Source organism: Muntiacus reevesi, chromosome X (genome assembly GCF_963930625.1).
Source record: "Muntiacus reevesi chromosome X, mMunRee1.1, whole genome shotgun sequence".
NCBI classification, from domain to species: domain Eukaryota; kingdom Metazoa; phylum Chordata; class Mammalia; order Artiodactyla; family Cervidae; genus Muntiacus; species Muntiacus reevesi.
Window position 1 is genome coordinate 69,758,134 of NC_089271.1, and position 14,983 is coordinate 69,773,116.

Consider the following 14,983-nt stretch of genomic DNA (forward strand, 5'->3'; position numbering starts at 1 on the left):
GGTCTACCCCTGGTGCATCCCCACCCCGTCTCAGTGGTAGAACCGGGGGGGGGACAGACTAAGTCCAACCAGGAAAGAAAAGACTTTACACTTTTGGTGTAAAGTCTGTCTACACCCTCATCTAGAGCACGGGAGGGATGCCTCCGGTAGAAAGATGGCACTGGCCGCTTTTTTTCTCTCTTACAGATGGGAGCTAACAATTCCAGTCTCACTCTTTTGAATTGTATCCTGAAAAACTGGGATAGATTTGATCCCCAGGGCTTAAAGAAGATACACCTGGTCTTCCTATGTGATACTGCATGGCCGCAGTACCCACTGGAGGATGGTGAATGGTGGCCAGTTGGAGGGTCTCTTAAGTATAATACTGTTTTACAATTAGACCGGTTCTGTAGAAAACAAGGAAAATGGGTAGAAGTAGCATATGTGTTGCACTTTTTCTCTCTGCGAAATATGCCAGACTTATGTCCTAAGGGTGTAGATTTGGGTGTGACACCTTTAACTCCCTCCTGTCCTCCTAATTTGCTAAATGAGATGGAGGACAAGAGATAAAGAAAAGCAGATTTCTTCAATCTATTCCTGGGATCATATGCACAGAGAAGCCAGAGAGACTGAGAACAGCCACACAAGCTGTTGCCTCTTCATGAAGCACTCACTGGGAGAAATAACCAGTCTATGAGAGTTAATAAGCTTTTCTCTTATCAAGAAATACAAAAAATCAAGGAGGATCTGGGAGACTATTTAGAGGACCCAGAAAGATATATTAGAGCTTTTAAAGGTGTTACTCTGCTTTATGACCTTACTTGGAAGGATGTGATGTATATCTTGGGACAAACGCTGACTCCCAACTCAAAGACTCGAGTTTTGGGAAAAGTGGTTGCTTATGGAGATGAATGGTTTGGTAATGAATCAGTAGGGAAGAGGGAGGACGAGATAACTGTCCTCCCCATTGGAAATCAGGTGGTCCCAACTACAGAACCAGACTGGGACTACAACACAGCTAAAGGAAGATGGGATCAGAGTCATTTTGTCAGATGTATTCTTGAAGGACTCAGGCAGGCATGTGCTAAGCCTTTAAACTATGGCAAATTGGCAAACATAGAACAGGAGGAGAAGGAAGCTCCTGGTAAATTCCTAGATAGACTGAGAGAAGCCCTTCTCAGATTCACTGAGATTGATCCTGAAAGTGAAGAGGGAAAAGTGATCTTAAAGGATAGAGTTCTTACTCAGTCGGCTCCAGATATCTGCCGTAAGCTATTAAAATGGGCGTACGGACCAAATCAGTTTCTAGATACTCTGTTACAACTGGTTCAGACAGTCTGTTATGGTAGAGAACATGAGAAAACGAAAGAAAGGCAGAAAAGGACAAAGGAACAAGCAGAAGCCCTGTTGACTTCTGAAATGGCTATGAAACCATTTTTAAACAGCCTGAGAAAAATGCCCAGAGGGACCCAGGTGAAAAGGGATGGGCTTGCTATTACTGTGGAAAGGAGGGGCACCTCAAGCGGGATTGCCCTCAGGCATTTAAGTCGCCCCCGACTCCATGTCTGGTCTGCAAAGGACCACACTGGAAGAGAGACTGCCCCAGAGGTGTAGGTTTCAGGGGTCAAACTCTCAAGACAAACAGGACTGAAGGTGCCCGGGGGTCCCCACACAAGCTCCCATCCTAATTACACCCGAAGAACCCCAGGTATTAATAACTGTGGGGGGCCAATCTGTTGATTTCCTTTTAGATACTGGGGCAGCTTACTCCGTGCTTACTGAAGCCCCTGGCCCACTTTCTTCCCAATCTACTTCCATAATGGAACTGTCTGGACGAGCCAAAAGGTATTACTTCAGTGTTTCTGTCAGTTGTGACTTTACTCTGTGCTATTTTCACACGAGTTTGTGATTGTGCCAGAGTCTCTCTCAACCCTTTTGGGGAGGGATATACTAAGCAAGGTCCATGCCTCTGTTTTCATGAATATGGAGCCTTCCCTTTCTCTCCCTCTAATTGAACAAAATATAAATCCTAGAGTATGGGCTGATGGAAAATCTGTGGGTCGAGCACAAAATGCTATTCCTGTAGTTCTCAAGCTCAAAGACCCACACTTATTTCCACATAAGAAGCAGTATCCACTGAAACCTGAGGTTAAGGAAGGGCTAAAACCCATCACTGAGAATTTAAAGAGCAGAGACTATTAATTCCCTGTAACAGTCCACGCAACACTCCTATTTTGGGTATAAAGAAATCAAATGGTAAATGGAGACTAGTTCAAGATTTACAAATAATAAATGAGGCTGTAGTTCTTTTACACCCTGTGGTGCCTAATCCTTATAGTCTATTGTCTGAAATTCCTGAATCAGCCAAATATTTCTCAGTAATTGATTTGAAAGATGCCTTCTATTCAGTGCCTTTGGCAAAGGAAAGTCAATTTCTATTTGCTTTTGAGGACCCTACGCAGCCAGCTTCTCAGTTAACCTGGACAGTTTTGCCCCAGGGATTTCGTGACAGTCCTCACTTATTTGGACAAAGTTTATCATGGGATCTACAAAACTTTAATAGCTCTGAAGCAGTGGTGTTACAATATGTAGATGATATTTTGCTCTGTGCTGAGACAGAGGAAGCTTGTTCACGAGCCTCAGAAGACTTCTTAAACTTTCTGGCAGGTTGCAGTTACAAGACATCAAGAGAAAAGGCTCAGCTTTGTCAACAATTTGTTAGATATCTGGGCCTAATCATATCAGAAGGGACTAGGGCCATAGGTCCTGAGAGAATTAAACCTATACTAAATCATCTCCTACCTATGACATTAAGACAATTGAGAGGATTTTTGGGAATCACAGACTACTGTCGCATTTGGATTCCAGGTTATGGGGAACTTGCCCGGCCTTTATATAAACTTATAGCTGAGACACAGCAGGCCCGAACCAACAAACTGATTTGGTCTCCAGATACTCAAAAGGCTTTTAAGGTTCTTCAGGCTGCTCTCCTGCAAGCTCCAGCTCTGAGCTTGCTCACAGGGTTAGAATTTAATTTGTTTGTCACTGAAAGAAAAGGTGTGGCCTTGGGAGTTTTGACACAACCCTGAGGGCCTCACCAGCAACCTATTGCTTATCTAAGCAGATAATTAGATGTAATTTCATGTGGGTGTCCCCACTGCCTAACAGTAATTGGGGCAGTGGCTTTATTAGCACCTGAAGCTTTAAAAATAATTAATGGACGAAACCTTACTATACTGACTTCTCATGTGTGAGTGGGATCTCAAATTCTAAGGTTAATATTTGAATGACAGACAGTAGGCTTCTTAAATATCAGTCATTGTTGTTAGAAGGACCAGTAACTAAGCTTAAAGTTTGTGGAAATTTAAATCCTGCCATTTTCCTTCCTGAGAAGGAAAAATGAAACACCTAATCATGATTGTTCCCAATTCCTAACTTTAAACTATGTAGCTTGGGAAGATCTAATGGATACCCCATTAGACGTTCCTGACATGGAAATATTTACAGATGGCCGTTCTTTAATTCTGGATGGAAAGCGTAAAGCAGGTTATGCCATGGTGACTGCTGAACAGGTTTTAGACGCAAAATCTCTCCCCCAGGGAACCAGTGCTCAGTTAGTGGAGACTGTGGCTCTGACCCGAGCTCTAGAGTTAAGTAAATGGCAGCGGGTAAATATCTACACTGATTCTAAGTACGCTTATTTGACTTTACGTGCTCATGCTGCAATATGGAAGGAAAGACAGTTTAAAACAGCAACAGGAGAACCTATTAAACATTTCAGAGAGATTGAGAGACTTTTAACTGCTATATATTGTCCTAAAGAAGTAGCTGCTATGTATTGCAAAGGACACAACAGGGATGGGAGTAAAGAGGCTGAAGGTAAAGCTGAAGTAAAGCTGGCTGACTGTCAAGCCAGAAAAGTGGCCCTTTACAAAACCCCCTCACTACAGACACCTTTGATCTGGACAGGTCCTGTGGAACAGGAAAAACTACAATATACTGAGGAAGAATTAGAAAGATATGAGAAAAGAGAAGCAAAGATAACTAATAAAGGATGGTTACAGTCTGAGGATGGACGATTAATAATTCCTGAAAGTGCTCAATGGAAAATTCTTAAGGGTTTACACCAGAGTTTTCACTGGGTGCAGAGAGTACTTGCCAGATGGCTTCTCGTTTGTTTGAAGGTAAAAATGTAATGAAAACGTTAAAGAACATTATCAAAAGGTGTGAGGTTTGTCAGAAAAATAGCCCAAAGACTGAAAAACTAGCAAAATCTGGATTACAACAAAGTGGAAAGTATCTTGGAGAAGACTGGAAAATTGATTTTACTCATACGCCAAAAGTTAATGGATATTCTTGCTTACAAGTTTGGGTGGATACTTTTACTGGATGGATTGAGGCTTTTCCATGTCCAAGATAAGGAGGTTATAAAGATTTTAATCCATGAAATTTTCCCCAGGTTTGGACTGCCACAGAGCCTTCAGAGTGACAATGGCTGCGCCTTTAAAGCTGCTGTAACTCAAGGGGTGTCTAAAGCTCTAAGAATAGAATATCACTTACACTGTTCCTGGAGACCCCAATCCTCAGGAAAGGTTGAAAAAGCTAATGATATTATCAAAAGACATCTGTGCAAATTAATTCAAGAGATGCAGGACAATTGGTTTAAAGTCCTACCCATAGCTTTAATGAGGGCTCGAACTGCCCCCAAAAAGGAGGGATTGTCTCCCTTTGAATGTATTTATGGAAGGCCTTCCTAGGCACAGACGTTGTTATAGACCCTGAAGCCTTGGAATTAGCTAGCTATGCAACTCAGCTCTCAGCTTTTCAACAGGCATTAACAGAACTCTGGGAGACGACTCCTGACCCAGCCTGAGTCAAGCAACCCTCTATTTGAGTCGGGAACTGAGGTCCTCATAAAAACATTGGGGTCTGGGTGTCCATCCCTCGAGCCCCTCTGGGAAGGCCCTTACCAGGTTATTCTTTCTTCTCCCACAGCTGTCAAAGTGCCAGGAATTGATTTGTGGGTACATCACACTCGAGTTAAGAGGTGGCACCCTGACCAGAACTAAGTGACTTCATTTTACTTTCTATGCTCTGACTTTGTACTTTTCAGATGGGCCTGATAATCTATGTGAGCATACTTATGCTGACTCCAAAAATCCTGAGTCTGCAGTTTGATCCTCAAGACAATGCCTTCCTGTCCTGGGCTCACTCCTATGCAGCATTTCACAATCAGTCTAACTGCTGGGCCTGTGGAGTGCTCCCCTCTTCATCAGTGGAAGGCTTCCCGTGGTGGGCATCTCCACTTCAAGGAAAAGACTTTCTCCAAGTCTGTGAATACCTTCGACAACAATCATATGCAATGACTCTTCTTCATCTGATGACATCTAATAACCTTAAGATGGACCGTTGTAACTATGGACATAATGTGATTTTTCATTTTGATTTTAACTTGGTTTAATGACTATTTTGCTTTACATCTGTAACTGTATAATGGGGTTTTCTAACCGTCTAAAAGGTTTTAATTTACAAATGGCTGTCTAAGCTCCTACTAGTGCCACAGCCTCCTCCAACTATTACTTGGGACCCCTGGATCAGAGACCCTCAATATGAGGATTAGGATAATATGTTGCTTCAACAATTTAGGGACCACACTCCTAAACAGCAGGAAATAGTTATGGAACGTAAACGTAAACCCGAACCCTAACCCTAACCCTTTCTCTTGGCAACATAATTCTCCTAAAAGAAAAGGGGGGAATGAGAGAGTCAATTCCTAAGCAGGTTGATAAGAAGTCTAGGGGTCCCCAAGGAGAAAGGGGTCTGGAATTCTCAAGGAGGGAGAAAGGACAAACTTTTTTTGTCCCTCTACATTCCTTAGGATTATATAACAATAATGTATCCTGCTTGAAGACAGTCTCTGGAAAAAACCTTCTGGCTAATCCTATTATCTTAAGGTGCAAATTATGGGAATAGGTCTAGTGAGGTCTTTACAACCTCCAGACATTCTTATGATTCACTGTAATAACTAATTGGAGACTATATAACTTCATTGCTAACACTAGAAGGGGGGTACTCTTTCTGCCCCCTTCTGATGTCTATGTCAGAATCTTTCTCTATCTCCTTTATACTTTAATAAAACTTTATTACACAAAAGCTCTGAGCGATCAAGCCTCGTCTCTGGCCCCGGATAGAATTCTTCTCCTCTGGAGGCCAAGAATCCCGGCGTCTTTTTGTGGTTCAACAACAGCCTTTCACTATGCAATATTGCTCTTTACAGCATCGAACCTTGCTTCTATTACCAGTCCCATCCACAACTGGGTGTTGTTTTTGCTTTGGCTCCATCCCTTCATTCTTTCTGGAGTTATCTCTCTACTGATCTCCAGTAGCATATTGGGCACCAACCGACCTGGGGAGTTCATCTTTCAGTGCCATATCTTTTTGCCTTTTCATACTGTTCACGGGGTTCTCAAGGCAAGAATACTGAAGCCATTCCCTTCTCCAGTGGACCACATTCAGTCAGACCTGTCCACCATGACCTGTCCATCTTGGGTGGCCCCAAACAGCATGGCTTAGTTTCGTTGAGTTAGACAAGGCTGTGGTCCATGTGATCAGACTGGCTAGTTGTCTGTACATTCCCTTTTCTCCATAGCCTCTCCAGCATTTATTATTTGTAGTCTTTTTGATGATGGCCATTCTGACTGGTATGAAGTGATATCTCATTGTAGTTTTGATTTGCATTGCTCTTTGGAAAATTCTGAAAGAGATGGGAATACCAGACCACCTGATCTGCCTCTTGAGGAACCTATATGCAGGTCAGGAAGCAACAGTTAGAACTGGACATGGAACAACAGACTGGTTCCAAATAGGAAAAGGAGTATGTCAAGGCTGTATATTGTCACCCTGCTTATTTAACTTATATGCAGAGTACATCATAAGAAACGCTGGACTGGAAGAAGCACAAGTTGGAATCAAGACTGCTGGGAGAAATAGCAATAACCTCAGATATGCAGATGACACCACCCTTATGGCAGAAAGTGAAGAGGGACTAAAAAGCCTCTTGATGAAAGTGAAAGAGGAGAGTCAAAAAGTTGGCTTAAAGCTCAACATTCAGAAAGCTAAGATCATGGCATCTGGTCCCATCATTTCATGGGAAATAGATGGGGAAACAGTGGAAACAGTGTCTGATTTTATTTTTCTGGGCTGCAGATGGTGACTGCAGCCATGAAATTAAAAGATGCTTACTCCTTGGCAGGAAAGTTATGACCAACCTAGACAGCATATTAAAAAGCAGAGACATTACTTTGCCAACAAAGGTCCATTTGGTCAAGGCTATGGTTTTTCCAGTGGTCATGTATGGATGTGAGAGTCAGACTGTGAAGAAAGCTGAGTGCCGAAAAATTGATGCTTTTGAACTGTGGTGTTGGAGAAGACTCTTGAGAGTCCCTTGGACTGCAAGGAGATCCAACCAGTCCATCCTAAGGGAGATCAGTCCTGGGTGTTCATTGGAAGGACTGATGCTGAAGCTGAGACTCCAATACTTTGGCCACTTAATGCGAAGATTTGACTCATTGGAAAAGACCCTGATGCTGGGAGAGATTGAGGGCAGGAGGAGAAGGGGACGACAGAGGATGAGATGGCTGGATGGCATCACTGACTAGATGGACATGAGTTTGAGTAAACTCTGGGAGTTGGTGATGGACAAGGAGGCCTGGCGTGCTGCGATTCATGGAGTCGCAAAGAGTCAGACACGACTGAGTGACTGAACTGAACTGAAGTGATAAATGAGGAATGTTGAGCATCTTTTCATGTGTTTCTTAGCCATCTGCATATCTTCTTTGGAAAAATGTCTGTTTAGGTCTTTTCCCCCCCACTTTTTGACTGGGTTGTTCATTTTTCTGGCATTGAGTTGCATGACTGCTTGTATATTTTTGAAATTAATCCTTTGTCAGTTGTTTCATTTGTTATTATTTTCTCCCATTCTGAGGGTTGTCTTTTCATCTTGCTTTTAGTTTTCTTTGCTGTGCATAAACTTTTAAGCTTGATCAGGTCCCATTTGCTTACTTTTGTTTTTATTTCCGTTACTCTAGGAGGTGGGTCATAGAGATTCTTGCTGTGATTTATGTCATCGAGTGTTCTGCCTACGTTTTCTTCTAAAAGCTTTATAGTTTCTGGTCTTGCATTTAGGTCTTTAATTCATTTTGAGTTTATCTTTGTGTATGGTGTTAGGAAGTGTTCTAATTTCATTGTTTTCCATATATTGGTCCAGTTTTCTGAGCATTATTTATTGAAGAGGCTGTCTTTGTCCCATTGTTTATTCTTGCCTCCTTTGTCAAAAACAAGGTACCCATAGGTGCATGGGTTTATTTCTGGAATGTCTATCTTGTTCCATTGCCCTATATGTCTGTTTTGGTGCCAGCTCTATACTGTCTTGATGGCCGTAGCTTTGTTGTATAATCTGAAGTCAGGAAGGTTGATTCCTCCAGGTCCATGCCTATTTCTCAAGAGTGCTTTGGCTATTCAGGGTCTTCTGTGTTTCCCCATAAATTGTAGAGTTTTCTGTTTTAATTCTGTGAAAAATGCAATTAGGGATAGGGATCACATTGAATATATAGATTGCATATTGTAGTATAGTCATTTTCACAACATTGATTCTTCCAACCCAGGAATGATATCTCTCCATGTGTTTATGTCATCTTTTATTTCATTCATTAATGTCATAATTTTCTGTGTACAGTTATTTTGTCTCCTTAGGTAAATTTATTCCTAGATATTTAATTCTTTTTGTTGCAATGGTGAATGGGATTGATTCCTTAATTTCTCTTTCTGATTTTTCATTATTAGTATATAGAAATGCAAGTGATTTCTGTGTATTGATTTTGTATCCTGCAAATTTGCTAAATTCTCTGATTAGACTATGTTGAATAATAGGGGTGAAAGTGGACACCCTTGTCTTGTTCCTGATCTTAGGAAAAATGCTTTCAGTTTTTGATCACTGAGAATAATGTTTACTGTAGGCTTATCATATATGGCCTTTACTATGTTGAGATAGGTTCCTTCTGTGCCCATTTATTGAAGAGTTTTAACCGTAAATGGATGCTGAATTCTGTCAAAGGCTTTTTCTGCATCTATTGAGATTGTCATATGGTTTTTTTCTTTCAAATTATTAATATGGTGTATCACATTGACTGATTTGTGAATATTGAAGAATCCTTGCATTCCTGGAATAAACCCAACCTGATCACGCTGTATGAACTTTTTGATGTGTTGCTGAATTCTGTTTGCTAAAATTTTGTTGAGGATTGTTGCATCTATATTCATCAGTGATATTGGCCTGTAGTTTTTTTTTTTTTTTTTTTTTTTTTTTTTTTTTTTGTAGTGTCTTTTCTGGTTTAGTATCAGGGTGATGGTGGTCTTGTAGATTGAATTTGGAAGTGTTCCTTCCTCTGCAATTTTTTGAGAGTTTTAGAAGGATAGGCATTAGCTCTTCTTTAAATGTTTGATAGAATTCTTCTGTGAAGTCATCTGGTCCTGGGCTTTTGTTTTTTGGGAGATTTTTTATTACAGCTTCAATTTCAGTGTTTGTAATTGGGTTGTTCATCATTTCTATTTCTTCCTGGTTCAGTCTTGGAAGATTTCTTCCAGGTTATCCTTTTTATTGCCATATAGTTGTTCATAATAGTCTCTTATAATCCCTTGTGTTTCTGCCTTGTCTGTTGTAACTTTTCTTTTTCATTTCTAATTTTGTTGATTTGATTCTTCTCTCTTTTTTTCTTGATGAGTATGGCTAAAGGCTTGTCAATTTTGTTTATCTTCTCAAAGAACCAGCTTTTAGTTTTATTAATCTTTACTATTGTTTCTTTCATTTGTTTTTCATTTATTTCTGCTCAGATCTTTGTGGTTTGTTTCCTTCTAGTAATTTTGGGATTTTCTTGCTCTTCTCTTTCCAGTTGTTTTAGGTGTAAAGTTAGTTTGTCTATTAGATGTTTTTCTTATTTCTTGGAGTAGGATTGTATTGCTATAAACTTCCCTCTTAAGACAGCTTTTGCTGCATCCCATAGGTTTTGAGTTGTCGTGTTTTCATCGTCATTTGTTTCTAGAAATTTATTGATTTCCCTTTTGATTTCTTCAGTAACTTGTTGGCTACTTAGAGATGTGTTGTTTAATCTCCATGTGTTTGTGTTTCTTACAGTTTTTTTTTTCTTGTAATTGCTATCAAGTCTCATAGCATAGTGGTCAGAAAAGATGCTTGATGAGTTCAATTTTCTTAAATTTTCTGAGGTTTGATTTGTGACCCAAGATGTGGTCTATCCTGGAGAGTGTTCCACGTGCACTTAAGAAGAAGGTGTATTCTTCTGCATTTGGATGGAATGTCCTGAAGATATCAGTGAGATCCCTCTCATCTAATGTATCATTTAAGACTTATGTTTCCTTATTAACTTTCTGTTTTGATGATCTGTCCTTTGGTGTGAGTGGGGTGTTAAAATCTCCTACTCTTATTGTGTTACTGTCAATTTCTCCTTTTATGTCTGTTAGTGTTTGTCTTATGCATTGATGTGCTCCTATGTTGAGTGCATAGATATTTACAATTGTTATGTCTTCCTCGTGGATTTATCCCTTTATCATTATGTTTTGTCCTTCCTTATCTCTTGTAATCTTCTTTATTTTAAGGTCTCTTTTGTCTGATATGAGGATTGCTACTCCAGCTTTCTTTTGCTTCCCATTTGCATGGAATATATGTTTCCATCCTCTCACTTTCAGTCTATATGTGTCTTGAGGTCTGAAGTGAGTTTCTTGTAGACAGCATATATATGGGTCTTGTTTTTGTATCCATTCAGCCAGTCTATGTCTTTTGGTTGGAGCATTTAATCCATTTACATATAAATAATTTTTGATATATATATATATATTCCTATTGGCATTTTGTTAATTGTTTGGGGTTGATTTTGTAGATCTTTTTTCTTTTCTTTTTTTTAAATTTTTTATTTTTCAGTGGGTTTTGTCATACATTGATATGAATCAGCCATAGAGTTACATGTATTCCCCATCCCGAGATCTTTTTTCTTCTGTTGTATTTCTTGACCGTATTATTCTGTTTAACATTTTCTGTAAAGCTGGTTTTGTGGTACTGAATTCTCTTCACTTTTGTTTGTCTGAAAAGCTTTCTATTTTTCCATTAATTTTGAATGAAATCTTTGCTGGGTACTATAATCTTGAGTGTAGATTTTCCCCTTTCAGTATGTTAAATATATCCTGCCATTTCCTTCTGACCTGCAGAGTTTCTGCTGAAAGATCAGCTGTTAAATGTATGCGGTTTCCCTTGTATGTTACTTGTTGCATTTCCTTTGCTGCTTTTAATATTCTTTCTTTGTGTTTAGTCTTTGTTAGTTTGATTAGTATGTGTCTTGGCATATTTCTCCTTGGGTTTATCCTGTATGGGACTCTTTGTGCCTCTTGGACTTGACTGACTATTTCCTTTTCCATGTTGGGGAAATTTTCAACTGAAATCTCTTCAAAAATTTTCTCATACTCCTCCTATTTCTTTTCTTCTTCTGGGATCCCTATAATTGGAATGTTGGTGCATTTGGGTTGGAGCATTTAATCCATTTACATTTAAAGTAAATATTGATATATATGTTTGATATTGTCCCAGACGTCTCTGAGAGTATCCTCCTCAGTTATTTTCATCCTTTTTACTTTATTCGGCTCTTCATAAATTATTTCCACCATTTTATCTTCCAGCTTACTGATTCGTTCTTCTGCTTTAGATATTATGCTATAGATCCCTTCTAGAGTATTTTTAATTTCAGCAATTGTGTTGTTTGTCTCTGTATGTTTATTCTTTAATTCTTCTAGGTCTTTGTTAATTGATTATTGCTTTTTCTCCATTTTGTTGGTCCAGTGGTATGTGTAAGCTTCGTATAGGGTGAGATTTGCACTGAGATTTTGTTTGTTTGTTTGTTTTTCCTCTGATGGGCAAGGCTGTGTGAGGTGGTAATCCTGTCTGCTGATGATTTGGTTTGTATTTTTTTTTTTTGTTTAGATGAGGTGTCCTGCACAGAGTGCTATTGGTGGTTGGGTGATGCTGGGTCTTGTATTCAAGTGGTTTCCTTTGTGTGAGTTCTCACTATTTGATCCTTGCTAGGGTGAGTTCTCTGGTTTTTTAGGGTCTTGGAGTTAGTGCTCCCACCCCAAAGGCTCAGGGATTGATCTCTTGGAATAGTTTAGTGAAGGTATAATGACTTACTGCTGGTCCCAAGTAGTTCCTAGCCAAAATGAAGTAATAGTGCCTCAATTTGCCTTCTCTCCTGAGGTTCCACTCTACAGGAAATGTGTCAAGTCACTTCTGTCAGAGTTGATATGGAGTTCTGCTCACCACACAAAAGGCCAGTATACCAGGAGGCAAGTTCCTGGGGCAGGAATAACGACTTTAAACAGAAAGCCATCAGCCTGAGAGGTCAGGTGACTAGTGTATCAAAGAAGCAGCTTTTATTTCTTGTCTTTTTGATAATAGTCATTCTGACAGGTGTGAGGTGATATCTCATCATGTTTTCAACTTGCGTCTCTCTGCTGATTAGATATGTTGAGCATCTTTTCATGTGCCTGGTAGACATCTGGGTGTCTTTTTTAAAGAAAATGTCTATTTAGGTCCTCTGCCCATTTTTTCAAAGTAAACTTTTTATTTAGTATTGGACTATAGCCAATTAACAATGCTGTGACAGTGTTTCAGGTGGACAGAAAAGGGACTCTGCCGTACATATACATGTATCTATTCTCCCCCAAGCTCCCCTTCCATGTATGCTGCCACATAACATTCAGCAAAGTTCCCAGTGCTATGCAGTAGGATCGCGATGGTTATGTGTTTTAAATATAACAGTGTGTACATGCCTATCCCAAATTCCCTTATCTATTCCCCCCATTCTTCCCACCTGGCAACCACAAGTTCATTCTCTAAGTCTGTGAGTCTGTTTCTGTTTCATAAATAAGTTCATTTATATTATATCTTTTTAGAGTCCACATATAAAGGATGCCATACGATATTTCTCTTTCTCTGTCTGACTTACTTCACTCAGTGTGACAATCTCTAGGTGCATCCATGTTGCTGCAAATGACATTATTTCACTCTTTTTAATGACTGAGTAATAATCCATTGAGGATAAGATCTAACAGTTAGCAAAGACAAGACGGGGAGCTGACTGTGGCTCAATCATGAACTCCTTATTGCAAAATTCAGACTTAAATTGAAGAAAGTAGGGAAAACAACGAAGCCATTCAGGTATGACCTAAATCAAATCCCTTACGATTATACAGTGGAAGTGACAAATAGTTTAAAGGGATTAGATCTGATAGAGTGCTTGAAGAACTATGGATGGAGGTTCTTTTTATTTTTTTCGTTTTTTTTTTTTTTAATTTTAAATTTTTTTTTTCAGTGGGTTTTGTCATACATTGATATGAATCAGCCATAGAGTTACACGAATTCCCCATCCCAGTCCCCCATCCCACCTCCCTCTCCACCCGATTCCTCTGGGTCTTCCCAGCCCACCAGGCCCGAGCACTTGACTCATGCCTCCCACCTGGGCTGGTGGTCTGTTTCACCATAGATAATATACATGCTGTTCTTTTGAAACATCCCACCCTCACCCTCACGTGCACCCCAGTGTTCATCGCAGCACTGTTTAGAATAGCCAGGACATGGAAACAACCTAGATGCCCATCAGCAGATGAATGGATAAGGAAGCTGTGGTACATATACACCATGGAATATTACTCAGCCGTTAAAAAGAATTCATTTGAATCAGTTCTAATGAGATGGATGAAACTGGAGCCCATTATACAGAGTGAAGTAAGCCAGAAAGATAAAGAACATTACAGTATACTACCACATATATACGGAAGTTAGAAAGATGGTAACGATGGCCCTATATGCAGGGCAGAAGAAGAGATGCAGAAGTACAGAACAGACTTTTGAACTCTGTGGGAGTGGATGGAGGTTCTTAATATTGTGCAGGAGTCAGTGATCAAGACCATCCCCAAGAAAAGAAACACAAAAAGGCAAAATGGTTGTCTGAGGAAGCCTTACAATACCTGAGAAAGGAAGAGACGTGAAAGGCAAAGGAGAAAAGGAAAGATTTGAATTCAGAGTTCCAAAGAATAGCAAGGAGAGATAAGAAAGCTTTCCTCAGTGATCAGTGCAAATAGGGGAACACAATAGAATGGGAGAGACTAGAGAGCTCTTCAAGAAAATTAGAGATACCAAGGGAATACTTCATGCAAAGATGGGCACAATAAAGGACAGAAATGGTATGGACCTAAAAGAAGCAGAAGATATTAAGAGGTGGCAAGAATACACAGAAGAACTGTACAAAAAAGATCTTAATGACCTGGATAACCACGATGGTGTGATCACTTACCTAGAGCCAGACATTCTGGAGTGTGAAGTCAAGTGGGCTTTAGGAATCATCACTACAAACAAAGCTAGGGGAGGTGATGGAATTGCAGCTGAGCTATTTCAAATCCTAAAAGATGATGCTGTGAAAGTGTTGCACTCAATATGCCAGCAAATTTGAAAACTCAGCAGTGGCCACAGGACAGGAAAGGGTCAGTTTTTATTCCAATCCCAAAGAAAGGCAATGCCAAAGAATGTTCAAACTACCACACAATTGCACTCACTTTACATGGTAGCAAGGTAATGCTCAAAATCCGTCAAGTTAGGCTTCAACATTACGTGAACTTAGAACTTCCAAATGTACAGATTAGATTTAGACAAGGCAGAGGAATCAGAGATCAGAATGCCAACATCCATTGGATCATAAAAAAGGCAAGAAAATTCCAGAAAAACATCTACTTCTGCTTCATTGCTTACTCTGAAACCTTTGACCCTGTGGATATCAACAAACTGTGGAGAATTTTTAAAGAGATGGGAATATCAGACCACCTTACCTGCCTCCTGTGAAACCTGTATGCAGGTCAATAAGCAACAGTTAGAACTGAACATGAAACAACGACC